Here is a 21,883-nt window from a genome sequence, read left to right as displayed (position 1 = left end):
ATGTTTCTAAGCTGCGTTTGGGACGCCATCTTGTTTTAATAATAATAATAATAATAATAATAATAATAATAATAATAATAATAATAACCTTTATTTAATCACGATCTGTTTTAAAGTAAATACATGCTTGAGGGGTCCTGTGTGACTATCTACCTACCTAAGAAAATCTTTATTACATTGTAATAAACTAAAATAAACGACACTACATTTGCATGAAATCGAGGCCATCTGTGGCTACCAGTTTCCCGGCCGAGATTTGCCCCTGCAAAAATTAATCGGGGCGGCCAATCTGGTGTCCATACATCTGCGCGCGCATTACGGCTCGATTCATTCCGCATAACAGTACACAGGCATACCAACTCAAAAGACACAGGACGCTAAAACAAAATTAGGCTTGCGCTCTCCTTCGTCGAACGCAACTAAGCCAGCTACAGCGGAAATGCAACATTTTAGTTCCCATTGACCTCTAAAAATGGAGCACATTAACAGTCAAAAACAAATCGCTAAGCGCTCAAATGTAACTCGCAAACTGCTAACTACATATGGCGTGCGCGCGCGAGATGCAAATATTTTACTCGCTAGGGAGGGGAAAGTAAAAATGTAACAGACTCCAAAAACGATTCGATAAAGCTTGAAAAGAACTCGTATAACTTTTAAAAATGCGTGGTGACCCCTACTTTTTACTTTATAAAATGGAAGTGGAAAGTCAATAGAGCGCTTCTTTAATTTGTGATTAAGTGAAAAAAAAAAAGTTAGGCCAATTTTCTGGCCGTGCAAGTGAGAGCTGTTAGAGTCAAAAATTGCTCAAACACAATTATTTTGTTAATAAAATCGTGGATCACGCAGTTTCAAATACATTATTTGTTAGTTGTTTTAGAGATTGTTATATTTAATGTTGATTTTGTTCATGAAAAACCAATTTCAAATGGAATTTGCAAGAAAATTTTATTTTATTTTACGTTTTTTTAAAATGCCAGGTCAGCATTTTTTCCAGTTTTCAAACTTAATTATCTCGAAAATTTGCGTGGCTACCCCCAATTTTCTTTTTGGATTTTAATAGCCCTTGATAACATCTACATTTCATGCATAGTCATCGGCCGGGCAAAAAAAACCTCGTTATTAGTAGGCACCGTCCTAAAAGGAGAAGTTCAAACCAGAATGGCCATTTATTTTCTTTACGCCAATAAAAAGTTTATACAAAGATACGTTATCCACCAAAATTTCAGCCTCCAACTTGTGCTATAACCCTACGAAATCTTTCTTTGAAGTAGCCCAAAACTTGACAACTGAACGCCGCCATCTTGGAGCTGGTAATGTATGCGTGACGTCAAAGAGCTCAGCCTGAAGTTTGGCGGGGAAATTTAAATACTCGAAACTCCTTGTTTCTTTGTAGTGACTTTTGTTTGTCAAAATGCCTGTTTGTGCAGCACCATTTTGCTCACACAGAGCTCCAAGAAATACAAAAAGAGGTGTTTATTTTCACCGTCTTCCGATATTTAAAAGAACAATTGCTCAAAAGCGGACACAAATATTTGTGTGTTCCGATAACTATGTGGAAGACTGCTTCAAAGTAGTCAGAGATGCAGTCTCCTGCGTGAAAATACCCACAAAAGATAGAAAAATCCAGACGCAATATAAAACATTTTTAAGAAATCTCCTTCTGTAACTCCCTTCAAACGACATGCAAGCGAAAGGAGGCGAAAGAATAAGTAAGGTAAGAATGGAGGTTAGTCATTTTGCTTACCGTGTTTTCTCAAATCAAACACCTCCGGCGTTTATTTCAAACTTGGCGGGGTCCGGTGTTTATTAACGAAGTGCAATTTTCTGTAATTTTTTCAGTCCCGAGAACCACGATTTTTCTCGTCGTCCCGGGCGACAAACTGCTCTTGGGTCTCCGAGGATGATTTTTACCAAAGCAACAGTGTTGCATACGGCACGTGCATGTTGCAATCAAGATTTGTTACAAACCGAACTGCAGAACATAAACAACCAATGAGTCCATAAACGGCAATGTCGCCAACGTCCTCCGCAGTTATAAACGTTCACTGTTATAACTGAACAGTGCGTCAGTCATGACAACACGAACGCGAACATTGCTGTTTCATTTTGTTTATAGCATCCATCCTAGTTATTTTACGCCGGACTTTCCTTGAACATTATAAAAAAATTACCAAAGAAGCAAACCGTACCAGTTTGTCGTAGCAGTGCTATTTAAGAGAATATATTTACTTGTTTGCTCGACCGCAAATAAACGCCGGGACCTCGATCAAACGTCCCCGGTGTTTATTTAAAAATTAGCATTTTTGACCCGGCGTTTATTAATACGAAGCCGGAGTTTAATCGGTGACCCGCGTTTAATCGAGCAAATACGACGACGGCAAATAATTACAGCATGAACAAAAATTGACTTAAATTGGCAACAAAACTTCTTAGAATAGAAATAACAAAACGGGCTAAGTTGTTAAAAATTTTGGATGCAATGACTGGGTTGTACATGTAAATAAATATAGAAGGAGAAAAATACAGAGAAAAAGATACAAACAAGTAATAAGTTAAGTTAAAATTTTGCTTGATCTTTAATGAAATAATTCAAACATTTCTAGCTCAGTCAGTCAACTACAAAAATGACATAAAGTTCACTTTGGGAGTTGCGATCTTATATTTGATCAAGAAGAGTTTCTCTGGTTGATTAAAAGTCCTCCCTGAAATCAACTAAAAAGTGAAATAACATAAACGCATCATTGGTTGGTATTGCGTCTGGCTCTTTCTTTTTGTGTGTGGGTATTTTCACGTAGGAGACTGTATCTGTGATCTTCTTCAAAGTAGTCTCCCGTGTAGCTTTCGGAACACACAAATATTTGTGTTCGCTTTGGCAGTAATTTTTCGTCCCTACCCATTCTTATTGAGTAATTTTTCTTTTAGATATTGAAAGACGGCGAAAAGATTTTTGTATCTCATTTGTATTTTGACAAACAAACGCCACTACAAAGAAACAAGGAGTTTCGACTATTAAAATTTTCCCGCCAAACTTCAGGCTGAGCTCTTTGACGTCACGCATACATTACCAGGCTCCAAAATGGCGGCGTTCAGTTGTCGAGTTTTGGGCTACTTCAAAGAAAGATTTCGTAGGGTTATAGCGCACGTTGGAGGCTGAAATTTTGGTTAATAACACATCTTTGTATAAACTTTTTATTGGCGTAAAGAAAATAAATGGCCATTCTGGAGTGAACTTCTCCTGTTCTCTTACACAACCAAATACTTCAGTTCCGAAACGCCGCTGACTTTATGCGTCTGTAATCTGTAATGATAATCGACTGCAAAAATTTGACAACAAGTCTATTGCAAGTGGTTACAGTTTGGCATCGTTCAGCAAAACATGAGATAATTATGGATAACCGAGCTTCACTTAGCACTAGATAATTTCTTTGGAGATGAGTAGGAACATTTCTCGAGGCATAAATATGCTCACACAACTCCACCAATACGAACCTCCAAAGTGGGCCTCGTCACTGAAAAATATTCCAAAGCACTTTGTAAAGGTTAGTTACTGTTTCAATTTTTTTATAGAGCTTTAAAGGAACTCCGGTTGAATATCCAGGTTTCTGTTCGTATTATTCGAAATACCAAGTTTGTTTCTATTAAATGCACCTATCAATGTTTAATAATGCACCTATCAATCCCGGGGGGGGGGGCACCCTGTATATTTTTGGGTGAGGGTGTGCCGCTGGGAATTTGAAGCCCTTACCCTATACCAGACCATGTTCAGCTGATTTTTGCAACCCTATACTAGACTATACACCGAAAATCCCTACCCTGTCCCAGACTTGCATTTATATAGAACTGTATCGCCATCAGTGTTTTAATGAAAAACCATCTGTCAACAACGATGCCGCGATGATTTTATTTATGTTTAGGAAAGCCTCTTTCTCTTCAGAGTTTCTATTCCTATTCTGGACTTAATTTGTCATACCACCGATCAGTTTCCCCGCAAATACTACCCTTTTCTAGACCAAAATTCTCTGATTTCTATACCCTATCCCAGACTAAACTGCTTGAAAACCATACCCTTCACAGCGGCACATACCTATATAGCTCATATATGGGAGTGCCACCCCCGGGCTATCAATGTAAATCCCGCGGGGGGGGGGGGGAGTGCGAGCCAGGGGTGGGGATTTGACAGAAAAGTAAAAATTGCAGTCAAGTTCCCGAGGGTGGGAAAAATATTTTTGTTCAAATGTACCTAAGAAGACCCACCCAGGGGCAGAATTCTAAAACAAACTAACAAGTACTTTCTACATACCTTTATTTTCTGTCCATCCAACCGTTTCGGTATTCATATTGAAAACAATAAAAGGTCACGGACGTCTTAGATTTCCCTCAGGATTCCTACTCCAAATGTACTTGAAAGTAAAATATTCTTAAAATCGCTATTTTATGACTAAATGGCGTTAAAAGTGGCAGATAAATCCCGATGAAAAACTCAGAATTCGTACCTTCCAATGAAGCATATGATTTCCAAAGCCACGAGAAGGAAGAACTTGGTAACCGCGTCTGAAGATTGGATCCAGGCGCTTCCCGGTCAAAGTCAAATGTCCCAACCCCCGGGAGGGGACTCGCAGTCAAATGCCCGACAGAGGGGATCGTTCTTGTTGTCAAATCCTGTGCCTTTGCCCGCACTCCCCCCCCCCCACGAGATTTACATTGATAGGTGCATAAGCCCGAGGGGGGGGGAAGGCTGGTGGTCGGTTTAACCACTTGACGTCTGTCCCCAGGGTAGGGATTTTGATCGTATGTGATCCCCTGCAAGGGAATAAAGGTTTGAAGGACATCTGACCGCATTCCCTTGCCCCCTAGACCAATTATTTGTCCTGGGTGTGCATTGATCTAAAGGTCTCTAGTCTCTCAGCTGCAAATATCCTTGTGTGCTGTCCTTTGTCTTGTTACCCTCTCCCCCTCCCCTGAAACCCTATCTTCCGGATCCCCATACATCCTTGAATTGGGACAAATGGATTGGAGCCCCATACATCCCCATTCAAGGACATGTGGGGTTCCAACCCCATAAAAATTAATGTCTTCTCTTACAGTGATGATGCTTATCGACACTTCTACTAAAATAATGTTCTTTATATCTTGATGTAAAATTTCTGATCTTCAGCTGTAACTGACAATAGTTACATGTATTTTGATCTAACTTTAGGTCTTGCTGTTTTGTACATGTAGCTTGCACAGCGCAACACTCCAATCCATCCGTGGAATATTCCAAATCTCCCAAAGGAATTTTCATTGTTTATCAAAAGGGATGACATGACAGGAAGCACTCTTTCTGGAAACAAGGTGCAAAGTTTAGAATTTGTTTTAGTTACTAGATAATGTCTAATGTGAATTCCTCCTACCTTTCACCCCTCCCTGCCCCCTGCTCCCAAGTGAACCCTTGGATTTTATTTTTAAACAGATGGCTCATTCCCCATAGTGGGAACAAGCAAGCTAGTCAAATTCCCCATGGTTATGTTGTAGTTTGAAATAAAATTCAATAATTTTAAATTTTCATTTTTTTTGTAAACACCAAACAACATTTTTTGGCCAAATGCGAACAGGCCCTAAGTTAATCAAATACATTGTTTAGGGGTACAGCTGGCATTGCCATAATCAGTGTATTGGGCTGAAAAGAAAGCATGATGTATCAGCTGCCATTATTTTGGGAAAACATATGTTCAGATCTGTTGTAAAATACTAAGAATTAGTTGTTTTAATTGTTGTAGGTTTGCAAGTTGGAGTTTCTACTGGCAGATGCCCTAGACAAGAAGTGCGACACAGTTTTTACATGTGGTGGTATTCAGCGACAAGACATTTTACTCTCATAGTGCCTCTCTCCACCCAGGGGTATAAATGGTTACTGGCGAAATAATGCTGGAGGGGTACCCTGCAATGGACTAGCATCTCATTCAGTGGGGAGTAAAAATATTCCTAGCCGCTTAATGCTACAGAAACTGGGATAAGCTTCGGCAGTTTAGGCCGCATGGTTAGAGGCTTCCCTTCTCCCTTTAAACATACGAGTCATTGTCTCAACTGAAATTAGTTGAGAAACCCACTTAGGGAGCATCAATAAAGTAATAATGTACTTATTTATTTATTTATTTATTTATTTTATTTACCACAACTAAGAAGTCTTAATATATAAACCTATGCAAAAACAACAACAAACAAACAATAAAAAACCCTAATACAGTCTCCAACACCCCTAATTCTAACTTCTGGCAAACCCTTTATCAAGGGGCCACATTTATGTACCAGCATTGGTAAAATTAAAATTTGACTGTTGTTTTTGTCTGTGCGCAGACTACAGATATTGGCTGTAAAGGGAACCTTCTTTTAAACAGAATGGTTGGAAGTCATGCTATTGTTGTTCCTCCACTTCAGTACAAATCTGTCCTAAAACAAATGATGGAGAAGTTGGCAGAAAAATTGTAAGTAGTTCTTTACAAAAGAATATCTTTAAGACTTTGGAGGAATAGTTATTGAGCAGGCAGGGGGAAATGAAGGGAGGGGGCAGTGGGGGGTGCTTACTGACAGGGTTCAAAAAAGTCCTTTCCTTTCATCTGGGGCATGTAACTTTTCATTCTTGCTTGTCTGATGGGAAAAGGCCCTGAGGCAAGTCATCTACCAGCTAAATCACAAAAATGTAGTTGTTTTATGTTTGGTTTAAAAGTTTTCAAACCAGTTTGATTTTTATTTTCCATTGTCTTATGTTCATTATCATAATCTGAAACAAAGGCAAATAAAAATCAAACTGGTTTGAAAAATTTTAAACCAAAGAAAAAATTAAACCACAACATAGTTTAGTTTCTTGTCCCCAGGTGGGGGAAGGGCCAGAAATAATGCTCTCTACTTGTCCCTGTTCTTAGCGAGAGCTGCTGCTGCAGCCCACAATGTTAATCCCATCTCAGCACGTTCCCTTTCTACTGTTTTCCTCCAAGTTTCTCTGGGCTGTCCATGTTTCTTTTTCCTGCTTATTGTCCAGGTTAATACCATGTGTGGGTCTCAGCTTTTGCCAAACACAGAACATGATGATCTTTTGAATGCCCTGTCAGTCTTCTCCGTATCTCATCACTGGACACACACATGGGCCAATGAACTAACTGATGTAACAGGCTTAATATAATTTAAGTGAGTCTAATAGAAACAAACAATGTGTTAATGTTCCAGAAAATATCCATACCCCTTCCATGGATGTTAAATTCTGGTTTGAATTATTCACCTCTCTGGAAATTCCAGTGTCAAGCCCCATACTTTCCTTTAAAAGTTTTGGCTATTGAGACCTCCCTCGGAATTTTCAATGACTATTCATGGGGTGGGTATGGATATTTTTTGCACAATTCATGAAATTTCCAATTGTTTGCTCTTTGGAGGAAAGGTTGACCAGTTTGACTTTGGAGCTTGATTTGAAATCCACCTCTTCCTTCCTGACTTATTTTAATATTTATATTTATTTTTGCAGGAAAGAGCAGGGTTCCTCAGCATATCTGATTGAGGTGGGAGGTTCTTCATACATGGGGATGTTTGGTTACCTAACAGCATTTCAAGAAATGATGATGAATCAGGTGAAGCCCTAGTCATTTATGTTTTAATTGCTGTCATCGTTTTGTTTGCGAATGGGACTTTGAGTGCCATGCCCAACGAGTTTGCCAATTGAAAGCAGAGGAGTCCCTTGGCCAGGACAAAATGCTGTGTCAGACTAGACAAGAACTATGTAATTTCACAAGTAACTGTCAGCTTTTATTGTCAGTGTTAACTCATGATTTTGTGCAGTCAGGAATCCTTGGGTGACATAAGGCTAGATTGCTGTCATAATTTTGTTTGTGAACAGGACTTTGAGCACCATGCTCAATAAGAGTGCCAATTGAAAGCAAAAAGAGTCCCCAACCTCGTTCCCATGGTCTCTGTCTCTCTGCCTCCCAGAGCAAAAGGAGAGAGGCCCTGGGAATAAGGTTGAAGAGTCCTCTGGCCAGAATGAAATGCTGCATCAGACTAGCCACAAACTATGTAACTTCATGACTTAAAAAGTGTTCTCAAATCAACAAAGATGACAAAGTTGTTCTGTAATAAACAATAATAAAAGTGAATTTAAGATGTTTGTGCTTGTTTTAGAATCTGTTGGAGAATTTTGATGACATTGTAATAACAGTCGGCAGTGGGGGAAGTGCAGCAGAAATTGCCATTGCAAACTACCTGACAGGATCAAAACTCAAGTAAGATTTTTAAGCCATGTCTTAATATCAGATAATTTAAACATTAATTTTCTTTGTATTTTCTTAATGAATTATTAATGAGTTTTGAAGTGTTTCTAGATCAATTACTCACCCTTAACTTTTCACAGTTAATTTTTGTGACCGAAAATGCAATTTTAAGTGGTGCAGGAGCTTGAAGTTTTTCTGCCTGTGCATCGTTGAACTAAATTATTGCTCTTATTTCAGCCCACTAAGTTAAGATTTGGCACTTTGTCTCTAGTGATTTATCTTTAGTACTTTTATTATGAAGACCAAACATACAAAGTGGTACACTGCAGCTACATGTACAAAATACAGTATGGGGCCCAGTTCTCGGCCACTTTTGACGTAAACTTGTATTTCTTACTTGGGAGAACCGCAGGAACTTGAAATTTCGCCCAGAGTTAGCTACATTATTCAGCTTTTTGGTGTAAAGCTTTCGGCTTGTCATCGCATAATTTGCCCGAGCAATAATAAAAATAAGTGTTCCGTTTGTGGGCCCAGTTCTCGGCCACTAAAAAGCTTGCGCGTAATTGTCTGTAAAAAAATGCTCAGTTAATTTTCACAGTCATAAAATCACTCTGTAAACTTATTTATGTTATATCGATACCAAATTATTTTTATGAGGCTTTGTTTTACTTTAGAAAAGAAGGGGTTTTACGCGCCTAGTTGCCTATGTGCAGGTTCTGGCAAAACCGCATTGTGTGACCAATGCATTTAGATGGTATATTTTGCAGTGAAAAGGTCTTGAAAGAGTTAGGTGTTGTAGAAATAATAGACAAGACAAGAGTCAGCTCAAAACTTAGAGATAAGATTGACCTTTATTTTTAAAACATTTCTTTCTTTCATTCTGGCAGCAGCAGATGAAATTATATTAAAAACCAAGCGCTAAGCTGTATAGCGAGCAGGGTGGCCGAGAACTGGCAAATACGCAAACGTCGCAAGAAAAAATTTCGAAGTAAATTAAGACCAAAAACTACAATGGTTCAACGAATAGTTAACTAAAGCAGAAAGCTGAATTATTCTACGTTTCACATGCCAAAAATTAGCTCGTTTGGTGGGGGCTTTCGGATACAATACGAATTTAATTACATCCATGAATTTTAAGGAGCCGTAAACAAACAAATTTCTCGGGAAAACAAAATCACCTACCTCCGCGTAAACTCGACATGTGAGCTTTCTATATTGAGTTGAACAATCAAACTCAAGGTACTTAAAGCACATGACTCAGTCTATCGTTTGAAGGAAATAACTTTTTCTTTTAATTCAACTGGAGCGTGAAAAAACGCGTTAAACACAAAGTGGCCGAGAACTGGACCCGGCCGAGAACTGGGCCCCATACTGTAGTGCTATTTTTTTCAAAATCAGGGTATTTTCCAAATGCTTTATCTCTAAAACTAAGTCAGTCAATGATTCCATTTTTTTCCATCTCTGACATATACCATATTTATTCGATTAATGGCCCTGGGCGCTTATTAAATTTTTGGACCTTGAGAGTGGGCGCTTATTCGAGGCTGGGCGCTTATTAAATTTTCACCATTTTTTTAGCAAGAAATATTCTAATTTTGCAAGAAAACAATATGTAATAACAAAATGGGAAGATGTACCAAAGCTGTAAAATACTATGAAAACTCAGTCTTTTAGGTAGTCTCGGGTAGTCTCTTAGTAGTACTTAGTCAATTTCATTCTCACTTTCAATAATAGTCAATACTCCTCTTGTGCCCTCTTTTTATGGGGGTGGGGGTGGGGGCTTATTCCAGGCTGGGTGCTTATTAACTTTTCCAACCCACAGAGTGGGTGCTTATTCGAGGTAGGCGCTTAATTGAGGTTGGGCACTTAATCGAATAAATACGGTACACTGTAACGTTTAACTATGGTTAACTCATGACTGTGAAAAAAGTTTAAAAAGATTCTATGATGTAGAACATTTTCCTGCAAAATACCCTAATTATCAGTGACATGAAACCTGATGCACATTGTTTTCTTGTGCATGTAGGTGCCATGCTGTAAATGTGTGTGATAATGCAGCATATTTTTACAACAAAATAAATGAAGACCTTAGGACAGGAGGACTAGATGTTAAAGCAGAAGATATAATTGATATCATTGAAGGATACAAGGGGAAAGGATATGCTATATCAACTAACGAAGAACTAGGTGTGTGTCAACTTTTTTATTTTCTAGATGTTAAACCGGAGGTAATTAGGCTTATTTTTAAAACTTATTAACAATCATTAACTTCACGACTTTTAATTAGTCCATTGTTTTTTGTAGAAAATGAGCTTTTTGTAGCAAACTGTTTCATAGTACAAAATCCACCTTACTGGATGGTAAGCTTTGATATGCACTTGGACATCCAAAACAAAGAAAAATTCAGCTTGACAGGTTGTTTTGAGATTGTCATGATTCTTTTGTCATCCAGCAGGGTGGATTTTTTCCTGAGTGACATTTGTTGCAAAAGGCCCCTTAAAGGAGCTAGTTTTTTTTTTCAATTTTGTTGTTTGTTATCCATCTTAATCTTTGTCAGTTGAAACCATTCTTTGTTATTTTCACATTTTGATAACTCCTTTGGTGTTTTCCTATCATGTAATAACTATTATTTAAAGCCGGTTTCCTTCAAGTAATCAGAAAAATGACTTAAAATATCGTGTCATTGCTCCTTTAACATGTCATAGTCTTTATGGAACTCTAGTTATTATTTCAAATTGCCCTGGCCACTTTTAAATGTGACTGCAATCTTTTGCTGCAGAGCACATTATAGAGATCTCCAGTACTACAGGAATATTGGTGGACCCTGTGTACAACATTAAGGCAATTAGAGGGATGCTTTATGAGATGAAAAACAATCCTGGGAGATTCAAAGGACACAGAATACTCTACATTCACACTGGTAAGTGTAGTAATGTTGGCCATTTTCAAGGAGACTCAACCTCTGGTGTATAAAAGTATGGATGAGCTGGTACTTAAATAGGGTGTTAATTTAGCTGCCCTCATTAGAGTATAAGTATTGCATAATACTTTAGTAAAGCTTGCTATATATAAAGTTGCCATGGAAACCATATACAGTCAACTCTCTCTAAAACGGACCCCGTCGGGACTGGCTTCGTTCATTATGAGAGAGTTGACTGTAGTCAGACACATTTCTCAGTCTTGGCTTTTAAGGATGCAGCAATGCTTATTTCTTTTACGGACACATAACTACTTCAGGTGAAAAGGTACGGTAAATTATTGAAATAAGAGAAAGATACCCATATGTTTGAACCAGACATTTACTTTCTTATCATGGGACTCATGGTGGCCTGGTTTGTTAGCGCACTGAATTCTGAACCAAGTGTTCCAGGTTTGAGCACTGTTCAGGGACTTGTGTTGTGTTCTCAGACAAAACACTCTACTCTAACAGGTGCACCACACAATACAACCTTTCTGCTGTATCTAAATATTAAGTACATTTCTTATCGTAGGTGGAGTGTTTGGTTTGTATGATGGAAGAATGGATCCATTAATCACAAGCTCTGCATTGGAAACAAGTAAAGTTCTTTGCTGGGAAGATGTCAATGACCCTGTGCCATGCTGACATTAATTTTATTTATATATAAATATTATAATAAATTATATATAATTATTATATAATTTTATAATTAACAATGGTAGCCGATACGCATCAACGAAAACAGCTGAGGAGCTCAAACATTGCAATTCTTTGGGCCTTTTTAATAAAACAATTATTTCACGAGCGCGTGTTGGCTATAACAATCTCATATCCAACGCGCGCTCGTGGAATAATTGTTTTATTAAAAAGGCCTAAAGAATTGCAATGTTTGAGTTCCCCAGCTGTTTTTGTTGACGCGTATCGGCTACCATTTTTGTGGTCAATGGTATATGAGCTCATATACCATTCTCTGTCAAACAATCAAAACTCGGGAATTGCAATATACCATTGTTAGTTTTTAATAATTACAATTATAAAATTATTATCATAATTATACAGGATGTTATCAACTGGGTGATACTGACTTTATGTCATTGCTAAGAAGTAAAATGACAATGTCAAATGGCATGGAGAATCACTATTATCATCTTGCAACTTTTATGCTTTGCTGTGATCTTTGTGAAATGTATACAACTGTCAGGTGTGACCAGTTAAAACCTGCATCAGTCACAAGAGATCATGGCTGATAGACTTGCAATAATCTGTAAATCCTGGCTCTTGAATGTTGGCTGACTGAACAGCAAACACGTAGAACAGTGCAAAAAATACCATTATCATGTGTACACATTACAAGTAAGGGATATCTCAAATAAAGGTGTCCCTCCACCACTTCTCTGCTAAATCTCCTCCATTTTGATGAATCCAGATGTAAACCACCTAACATTTCCAAAATGGTATGTGTCCGAACTGTGGCATAACTGGACATGAAATAAACATCAAATTTTCACTTAAATGGTGTCCATTATTTTTATCTTTCTTATTCATCCCCGGATTTACCGGTATTTAGAATGGTGTAGCAGCTGCCTCGTCCCCAGGCGTCCTCGTCCTTGGTTGTGCACGGTTCGCTTGGCGTTGTGGGACTGACGTGCACGGTTCGCTTGACCATCAACCCCAGTGCTCCCTGTTTTCCCGCCTTACCGTCTCAACATCCGGCCAATCGGTGCCTGGGGATGAGGCAGGTGTAGCAGTGATGAGCCCAAATTTTTATAAGGCTTGACTTTATCCCCATAGGAGGGCCTGAGGAGAGAGGTGTTTTTCTGCAGTTATGAGTACAAAGGTATCTGAAGATTTCCAAATTTGCTAAAAAAAACCCTCTGTATACCGTTATTCATATTAATTTTCCCTGAAGAGTGGCCGTCCATAGGACGCCTGGACTCCCGCCTGGCTAAACGCCTGGGGTGGGATGAATGGATGTTGTTCTATCGAGCTATACGCATAAAGTGCTGTAAGCAATATGATCAAAACATTGCTTTTCAACTGTTAAATTACTTTTAGTCACTCTGATTTTACATGTGGACATAAAAGTAAGTATTTTTTTCCAGAGGAGGGGGGAATGAGGTTCTCATGTTCATTGCTAGTTCTTTTAATCATTAATCCTTTAATCATCCATTATAAAATAAGGCAAACTCATAATCTCATTGGCTACACAAGGGTGGTCTTATTTTCGATAGACTGCCATTGGAGCATTTGCAACTAAAATCGGTGGAATTACAAACCAAAACTATATATAAAATACTCTCTTTGGACGTTTTGTTGCTCTGCTAAAACAACTAGACAGTTTGCTCTTGTTTCCTGTCGACTTTTGATAGTTGACACAGCGCTTTGCCCCCCTTCCCCCCTGGGGGAATCCCATATGAAACAGACGGAGATACCCGTCTTAAACCCCAAAAGGTGATCAGTCTGGGCCTGGCTCAAGCTTTTCTGACACCTAAACGGTAACAAACTGCTAAAAATAATTCGTATTACTTCTCGTGCAATGCGAGATCACTATTGACGGTTAAAAATATCGGCGTTTTGCCCGGGACACCCTGAGCGAGACGACGAGCATCGCTGTTTCTTTTATATGGGATCCCCCTCCCACCACCCCCCCCCCCCCCCCCAAAGCCAGCCGGCAGAAACGCGACCTCACCTGTCAACAGGACAGTGGATGCACTAGCCTTTCTCTTCAATCCCCGTGCTTCATACGTTCTGTCTCTCTGGTGAAAATAAACGCGTTGTCAGTGTCTGTCTGTAACTCCGCAAGCATTTTACAGATTTTGCATTTTAGTGAAAAGAAGTTTCGGAGTTAATTTGGCGTGACGTCTGGAATTGTTTCGTTTCATTCCGGATGAGTGCGTTTGATCTCGTGATCAAAAGTGATTGTAAATTTGCAGTAAACACCTTCAGTTCGCCCGGGGAGTGGCTTTTCAGCGTTCCAGCAAACTAAAACATATCGCTGAAGTTCCATAAACCTTCACAGAAGAAAAAGATTACAAGATACGTTTATGTTACTGACAACACAGGTGAGGAAAAGAACTTGGAATTAATTACAGACTTCGCGTGACTTCATATACCTTGCCTAGACGACATGTTCGATAAGTTGTTCTTTGTGTGAACATTTGTATCTCGAACCAACGAAAGTTGTTCGTTTTATGCAGCAATACATCCGCCTTTGAGGACCACAGTTCAGCGTTTTCAATCGAAAGGAACTTTCACAATCAGCAAAAAGGTAAGGAAGACGCGTGTAATAGTAAGTTATGAAACGTAAGCACATTGTTGCTTGGCATCGCGCGCTAAGCAAAATCTGTCCTTGAAGTTATTTTGCTGCGGATAGATTTGATCTCATTATTGATGTATCGTATCTTAGTTGTGCCTTATCATGAGCATAGACGGCAAGAAAATGTTATTAACTAGTCTGAAAGCAGAAGAGTATTTTAACATATTGAAAGTGAAACAAAGTTCTCAAGCATTTTCAAAGCGGAAATGCTTTCTGAAGGAAGGAACGCTTTTGCGTAGGAGCTGTAGATTTGTCTAACAAGTTTCATTATGTCTTGCGTTTCAAAACCTAAATCTAATTCTAAAAGATGCATAGTATCAACCGCGTCAAATATCGTGCACTGGAATATAATTTTCAAACTGGCCAGTGTTTTATATCAACTGAATTTGCATTTCACTAATTATATAATATATATATGCAGCACAACACTATAAAGTTAAATACGCGATTAAAGTGATCATGACCAATTGTTATGTTGTGGTTTATCACCAATATTGTTATTTGCGTAGCTTTCAATAAGCAGATTCCTTTAATGTTTCATTAAAACGAAACAAAATAAATGAAGGAAAACTCAAGTCGTTTGGTGAGGAAACTTAGTTAATGAGCTTCACTGAAGTATGTTATTGATACATTTTGTAAAGACCTTGGAGTGAGCGATGCTACAGATCGTGTTTATGTCAAACCCTGTACCTCCCCCCGCCCCCTCCTCCCCCGTCTCTTGCCACTTAAAAATGTTTTGTTCCTTTGGTTGTTGTTCACCTACAGGTCTACATGTATTTTTCGGAGGATGACAGGCAACATCCAGGAATAATTACAAAAGGTATGAAATATTAAAAAACAATATATATTTGCCTTAATTCCCTCCCCAATTCTCCACCTGACTGTGTGCAATGTTTGACCATATGACTCACACTTTCAGTGTTGTTCGTTTCAAAAATTATTTGTTACTTTGCTCCTGGGACATAGTTCTGTTTCTCATTGGTTTTGAGGGGAAATCTTACATGAAGTAAGTACTGTAAAAGTATAAGCCCCCTTACTATTGGTGCATTGTTTTGTGGCGGATTCTAGTGATGGTGGTGGAGGTGGCATTGAAGCAGGGCTGCATGGCTTTGGTGATATTTCAGTGGCTTGATTTGGAACGGATTGTAATGCAGGTGGCATTGGTGGTATTGACAGTGCTAGTGGTAGATTGTTGTTGCTGTGTTGGTGCAGGTGGCAGTGAAGCCGGTGATACTTGTAGTGTTAGTGGTTGTGGTGAAGCAGGCGACAATGAAACTGGTGGTGTTGATGGTGCCAGTGGTAGATTGTTGATATGATGGTGCAGGAGGCAGTGGAGTTGGTGGTTTTGTTGTATATAGTGGTAGATTGTGGTGTTTATAGTGGTGGTGTAGGTGGCAACGAAGCTGGTAGCATATTGGTGGTGCTTGTGGGTGACAGTGAAACTTGTTATTAGTATTTAACTACAGATTGTGGTAGTAGTGATGCATGTGGCTTTGAGGCTGAAGGTATTGATGTTAATAGTAGGGTGTGGTGTAGGTGGCAGTGAAGCTGGTGGTATTGTTGTATATAGTGGTAGATTGTGGTGTTGGTGGCAACGAAGCTGGTAGCATATTGGTGGTGCTTGTGGGTGACAGTGAAACTTGTTATTAGTATTTAACTACAGATTGTGGTAGTAGTGATGCATGTGGCTTTGAGGCTGAAGGTATTGATGTTAATAGTAGGGTGTGGTGCAGATGGAAGTGAAGCTGGTGGTATTGTTGTATATAGTGGTAGATTGTGGTGTTGGTGGCAACGAAGCTGGTAGCATATTGGTGGTGCTTGTGGGTGACAATGAAACTTGTTATTAGTATTTAATTACAGATTGTGGTAGTAGTGATGCATTTGGCTATGAGGCTGAAGGTATTGATGTTAATAGTAGGGTGTGGTTGTGGAGATGCAGGTGGCAGTGAAGCAGTTCGCATTGGTGAGAGGGTCTCAATGGGGTTAACCGTTAGCCGTAAAACGGCCAAAAAGTTAGCCGTTAGGCGTAAAAAATGGAAAAATTTAACTGTTAGCCGTAAAATATGTTAACCGTAAAAAATCGGTCAGTAATTATTAATAAACCAAACTAGTTCACTTCATCGTCCCAGAATGGCCCTGAGACCTAAAATATGTTTTTCATTAATGGAAATTAATTTTTAACTTGTTAAAACAATGAAAATTAACTTTTAACTTCTGTTAACCGTTATGGAAATAAATTAACCGTTAGCCGTAAAAAAGCCAAAATTTTAACCGTTAACCCTAAAAGCCACCACCCCATTGAGACCCTCTGGTGATCCTAGTGGTATGTTGTAGTGATGGAGATGGTGATGTCAGTAGAACTAGTGGTACTTGTACTGCTAGAGGTGATTGTGGTGGTGGTGCAAAAAGCTGTGGATCGAGCTGCTGGAGGTGTCAGTTGAAGATTGTGGTGTGCAAACTGCAAACGGCTGTGGAGCTGGTAGCATTGGTGGTGCAAGTTGTAGATTGTGGTGGTAATGGTGCAAGGAGCAGTGAAGCTGGAGGTATTGGAGGTGCAAGTGGTAGACTGAGATGATGAGGCAGGTTGTAGTTAAGCTGGTGGCATTGGCTGTGCTAGAGGTTAATTGTGGTTGTTTTGATATTTCATGTGGCAGTGAAGCTGGTGATATTGGTGATAATGGACTGTGGTTGGCAATGACGCCAACCATCTTTGGGAAGAAGGGGGACACTGGGGATAAGGTTGTAATGACGCTTTTTATGGTACTCATGACATTGATGGTGCTTTTGGTATTGATCAGGGGCACCCAACGGAATATTTCGTTAAAATATCTAAAAAATGGTATAATTGTTCATTTTTAACGGATTTTTACTCTAAAAATGTCACCTAGAATTTTCGGGAGCCTTTCCCTGGCTGGAATTTTTTCGAAAAGGTAAGTTTTGATCCCTATAACTTTCGGATCACTAGACTTTCAGCTAGGAAATCCAAACAGATAAAAAAATTTTAGGGGATAAAAATATGCCTATACATGTATCTACCGTTTAAATACTAAAATACGTTCAACGGTGCTATCTTTAAGTGGTTTTGAACTATATTCTGGATGGGTGCCCCTGATTGATGAAGTGGTGGCCCTTGTAGTCGTGGTGGTGGAAGTGGCGATACTGGCTTTACTGGTAGTGGTACTGGTGATGGTGCAGGTGGTGGTGATAATTATAGAGCAATGTTGGTAATTATAATCTTGCAGTATTGGTGGTGCTGGCTAAGGTAGTGTTGATTGTGGAGGTTGCGCGGATTATAGTACAGGTGGAACTAGTGGTAGTTTGTGGTAACGGTGGTGCAGGTGCTGGTAGTAGTCGTAGTAGTGGTGGTCGTGGGGATAGTGATGCTGGTGGTGTTAATGGTGGTCTGTTGGTGGTGCTAGTGCTCAGTGATGGCAACTAACATGGCGATGCCGTGTTTGAAGTAGCTTGTATTACTAGTGCTTGTGGTAGTGGTTGTGTTGATTGCAGTGGTTGTGTGCTGGTGCTGTGGCTGCTGGTTAATTGTCCTGCAGATGGATGTTGGAGTGAAGGTGCAAAAGATGGTGATGCTGGCGGTGCAAAATATTGTAATGCTGACGGTGGTGATAATGCAGATTGTGGTTAGTTGATAGCGATAATGCTGGTGGTGCCAGGCAGTAGTGACAGTAGTGGTGGTAATCGTTGGCAGTGAGTTGGTCCTGGTGGTACAGTTAATGCAGGTGCTGATCAGTTTAATTCTTCCCTTCCCTAATAGCTTATTGTTGTACATTGTACATTGGAGTCTTGTCTCACACTTTGGTTTTTCTTCATTTCAGGTTAAAACACCTCTGGACTTTACACAGTTTTATGACTGTTATTCCATGATGGTTGAAAACGTCTAATGAAAAATTTCCTATAGGGTAAGACGTATCTGCCTCATACGTAATTATGCCCAGACAGCTTTGGTTTAATGAAAAATTAACTGATTTTTGACTATAATGTTATTGGTAATTTTCACATTACTTCGTATTTGACAGCATTATGAGGGTTTTGGTGAACTTTCCTCACTCAGGACACTGTAATGCCTCTCATAAAGAGTTTGCATCTTATTAGTGCCTGTAAAAAGCTGAATAATTTCAGCTTGTTTGGGAAATGAAAAAAGCAATTTGGCATGCGCATTTTCGGTGGCCTTAAAATTCCCTTGGAACTTAAAGTTGTAACGGTGTACATGATTTGACGTGTAACTTGAAGGAAAGCATCGAATCATTGTTTTAAGCAATGCAATGCAGTGGAGAATTCCGTAGGCGGCCATTCCAGGATAGCGGAAGAACTATCCGTAACTGGAGCTGGCTGCTTACGGGGATGATTTCGTTAGAGGCCGAAGCACTGTTTAGACAAAAACAGCACTATCTATCTCAATTCACGAGAGCCGTTCACCATTATTTCACTATAGTTAGATTGTGACTGTTGTGTCTTTGTTAATAATGGCAGTATCATATCTACATATAGGCTTAACTGGTGCTAAAGGAATCAACAAGAGACAAGTACTTTGTGTGCAACGTCTCGACACGTTTTAATTTTATTTTTTCGATAGGTCTGTTTAGTTTACATGTTATTGTGTCAGCAGTTACTTTTTGGTTTAATATAACAACGCAATAAAACATTGTTTGCAGGTGTTTTTGGTGACCATCCCATGCATGGCTACTGCTCCATCACCATTTTCGTCCACCAAAGACACGACCAACTATGCCCGGCTGTGCCGTCTCTTGGTGGATGTGGGATCCCAGGCCCTGAGAGATACATTTGATAAAATACATCCACCAGCGACTCTACATGCAGTTTTATCCAGTCATTCTGTGCATTATGCTACTCTGCAATCACTTTATAGAGGGAGAAGGAAGGTCCTTAATCCTACACAATGGGGAAAGCTGTACCCTGCTGTCCCTTCATCTGTGTCATCAGCCAGCTTTGATATCACCCTTCTAACGGTGCTGCTTAGAAATATATGTGGTTTGATACCTCCTGTCTTTGGCTGGGACAGTCTTCCTGCACCTGCAGACACAAGCATTGCGGATGACATCGCCCGAGTGAAGTATTACAGAAACACTGTATACGGCCATGCCAGTCAAGCCTCTGTTGATGATACAAGTTTTAACGCTTACTGGCCGGAAATCCGAGAGGCTCTGGTAAGATTGGGAGGACCAAGTTATAAAGCATACATCGACAATCTTGAACACGATTGTATGGATCCTGACATCGAGGAACATTATCGTGAACTCATGAAACAATGGAAGAAAGATGATGACAGCATCAAGGACAAACTTGAAGAGATCGAAGGTAACATGAAGAATATTCCGATACTTTTTCAGTTGGATACACAAAGCGAAAACAAATTGTCATGCTGTGACAACGTTCCAATAATCCTAATCCACGGCAACAAAGTTTTTGAATGATAATGATGTGCTGCTGGATTCCTTAATAGATAAAACCTTACTCTTGGCACAAATTAGCCTTCTACACAGACGTCCTTTGGAGGCGTCACGCATTCCTCCCCACGAGACACAAGATTTTTCGACGAGCTCAAAGACGTCCGCTTAGGAGATTATAGCACAAATATTTCCAGAAATTGTTGCTTGCAAACGTTGTACCCAATAGTAAATGAGATATATTTTAGTGCGGTGGAGGAAGTGGTATAGTTGCAAACGATACTCAGCGTTACACGGCTACTACAAAGTACAATGAACAGCAAATCTATGATATGGTAAAGAGATGACCTACCGTAGAATTCCGGTTATAAGCCCTGGGCTTATACAACTTCGTAAGGGTTTTTTGGTGGGCTTATAAGCGGAGGGGCTTATATCTGGGAGGGCTTATAAGCGGAATGAAAAAAACGTTTCGAAACGAGCCTCGGGAGTGTTGATCAAAATACGTTTTTAAGTTAAAAACGCACAAAAAGCAACATTTAGCCCTGTTCAGTACTGCCATCCGGTAGAGGGGGGCTTATATCCGGGGGGGGCTTATAATCGGATGTATTTTTTTGTTTCCAGGTAGATGGGCTTATAACCGGGGGGGCTTATAAGTGGGGGGGGGGCTTATAACCGGAATTTTACGGTATTCCGTTGGGTCACGTGGCAATAATAAGCATTATTAGAAACAAGTGTCAACCGCAGCGACGATTTAAAGCAGTCCTGTAATAAATGAGTGCATAGTCTGTCGGGGTAGGACATTAGATTGTGGAGAAAACGAGAGAGATCCTGAAACAGGTAAACAAATAAATTTTGGATGCAGAAGGTCTCAGTTTCAAACGTGTCTCCAATATTTCTGCAGTATTTAACTGCCTTTCTTTGCATCTTCACATCGTTAAAGAGAATACCTTTGTGTGAGAGGAAAAATATAAAAAGCCTTCACCAAAATGTTTGCGTGAAGTGTCCAGATTCTAGAGCGAAGAGAAGTGCGTTCTTCAAGTATAGTATTTTTGACATACACACGGGACATTTGTGCCGCATTTGTGTACAGTAAAATGTAAAGGAAAAACCAAAGAAGCAAAACACGAGTGAATAAATTCATATTTTCATGTCTAAATGAGTTAAAACTAAAAGTGTATTTTAACCTTCAGAATTCATCAGAGACTCGTCAGAGCAGACGAAAAGTGGAATGAAAGAGATGAAAGAGAGGCTAGACACCCTGACGGCTTTATTAGAGGAGAAAAAAGATGAAGGTCAGTCAAAGAAGAGACTAAACAAAGATAAACACAAGTTTACATTAACTGTCGTTGTTCTCGCGCGCTCATTGGTCAAGAGCTAGAGCAAACATCCTAAATATGACGTTACCTGTTACGCACGTGCGATTCACATTGACTAACCCGGGTAAATTTGAAAACGCTTTTTTTTTTCGCGGGATAGGCCAACCGTCCACACTGAAAAAAAAAACGGCGTTTTCGGTCACCGAAAATGGAGCTTTTCAAAAACGCTCTCCAAAATGAAGAAAATTGAACACGTACTAGTGTGGACGGCGAAAACGGCGCTGACGTCAAACAGTCATGTGATCTCTGTAAAAGAAAACATTTAATTAGCTTAACAATACCTCTGTGTATGTATTGCAACGATGGGTGCGATGAAACGTACCGGTTTCAAGTTTATCCGGATAAATGTGGACGGAAAACATTTTACACGGCGTTTTCAAATTTCTCCGTTTATAATTTATCCTGATCAATGTGGACAGGGCCTTAACGTTATTGTAGAAAACAAATCGACCAAATTAAACGACATGACTATTGTCGGAAGCACCCTCACAGTGACCTCTCGACGCTTGCAAGGTGAAAATAACATTGTAGGTTTCTGACTGCTATTCTTCATAGGTTTATTTTAAAAGAATAAA

General features: G+C 39.5%; 1 protein-coding gene and 2 pseudogenes across 3 annotated transcripts in view; all 3 read left to right on the top strand.

The window, feature by feature from the left end:
• The window catches only part of LOC144662660 (uncharacterized), a 64,398-nt pseudogene extending 51,692 nt beyond the window's left edge, over window positions 1–12,706 (top strand). Inside the window, exon 12 of the transcript XR_013572495.1 lies at window positions 11,872–12,706. The product of XR_013572495.1 is annotated as an uncharacterized LOC144662660 (transcript). The remainder of the gene's footprint in view (window positions 1–11,871) is intronic.
• LOC144662659 (uncharacterized) lies at window positions 3,281–12,706 on the top strand (annotated as a pseudogene). The gene is made up of 9 exons (XR_013572494.1): window positions 3,281–3,539; window positions 5,221–5,334; window positions 5,760–5,915; window positions 6,337–6,464; window positions 7,496–7,598; window positions 8,146–8,246; window positions 10,261–10,421; window positions 11,014–11,154; window positions 11,726–12,706. The product of XR_013572494.1 is annotated as an uncharacterized LOC144662659 (transcript).
• Window positions 12,707–13,828: 1,122 nt separating this feature from the next.
• LOC144662524 (uncharacterized) overlaps window positions 13,829–21,883 on the top strand; it is a 167,832-nt gene continuing 159,777 nt past the window's right edge. The window contains exons 1-4 of the mRNA XM_078523346.1: window positions 13,829–14,255; window positions 14,391–14,461; window positions 15,275–15,329; window positions 18,343–18,426. The gene's annotated coding sequence lies outside the window, so the exon portion shown is untranslated. The remainder of the gene's footprint in view (window positions 14,256–14,390; window positions 14,462–15,274; window positions 15,330–18,342; window positions 18,427–21,883) is intronic.

The sequence above is a fragment of the Oculina patagonica genome, chromosome 8, assembly GCF_052425735.1.
Source record: "Oculina patagonica isolate OP01 chromosome 8, crgOcupat, whole genome shotgun sequence".
NCBI lineage: Eukaryota > Metazoa > Cnidaria > Anthozoa > Scleractinia > Oculinidae > Oculina > Oculina patagonica.
This window is presented reverse-complemented; position numbering and strand designations above follow the sequence as displayed.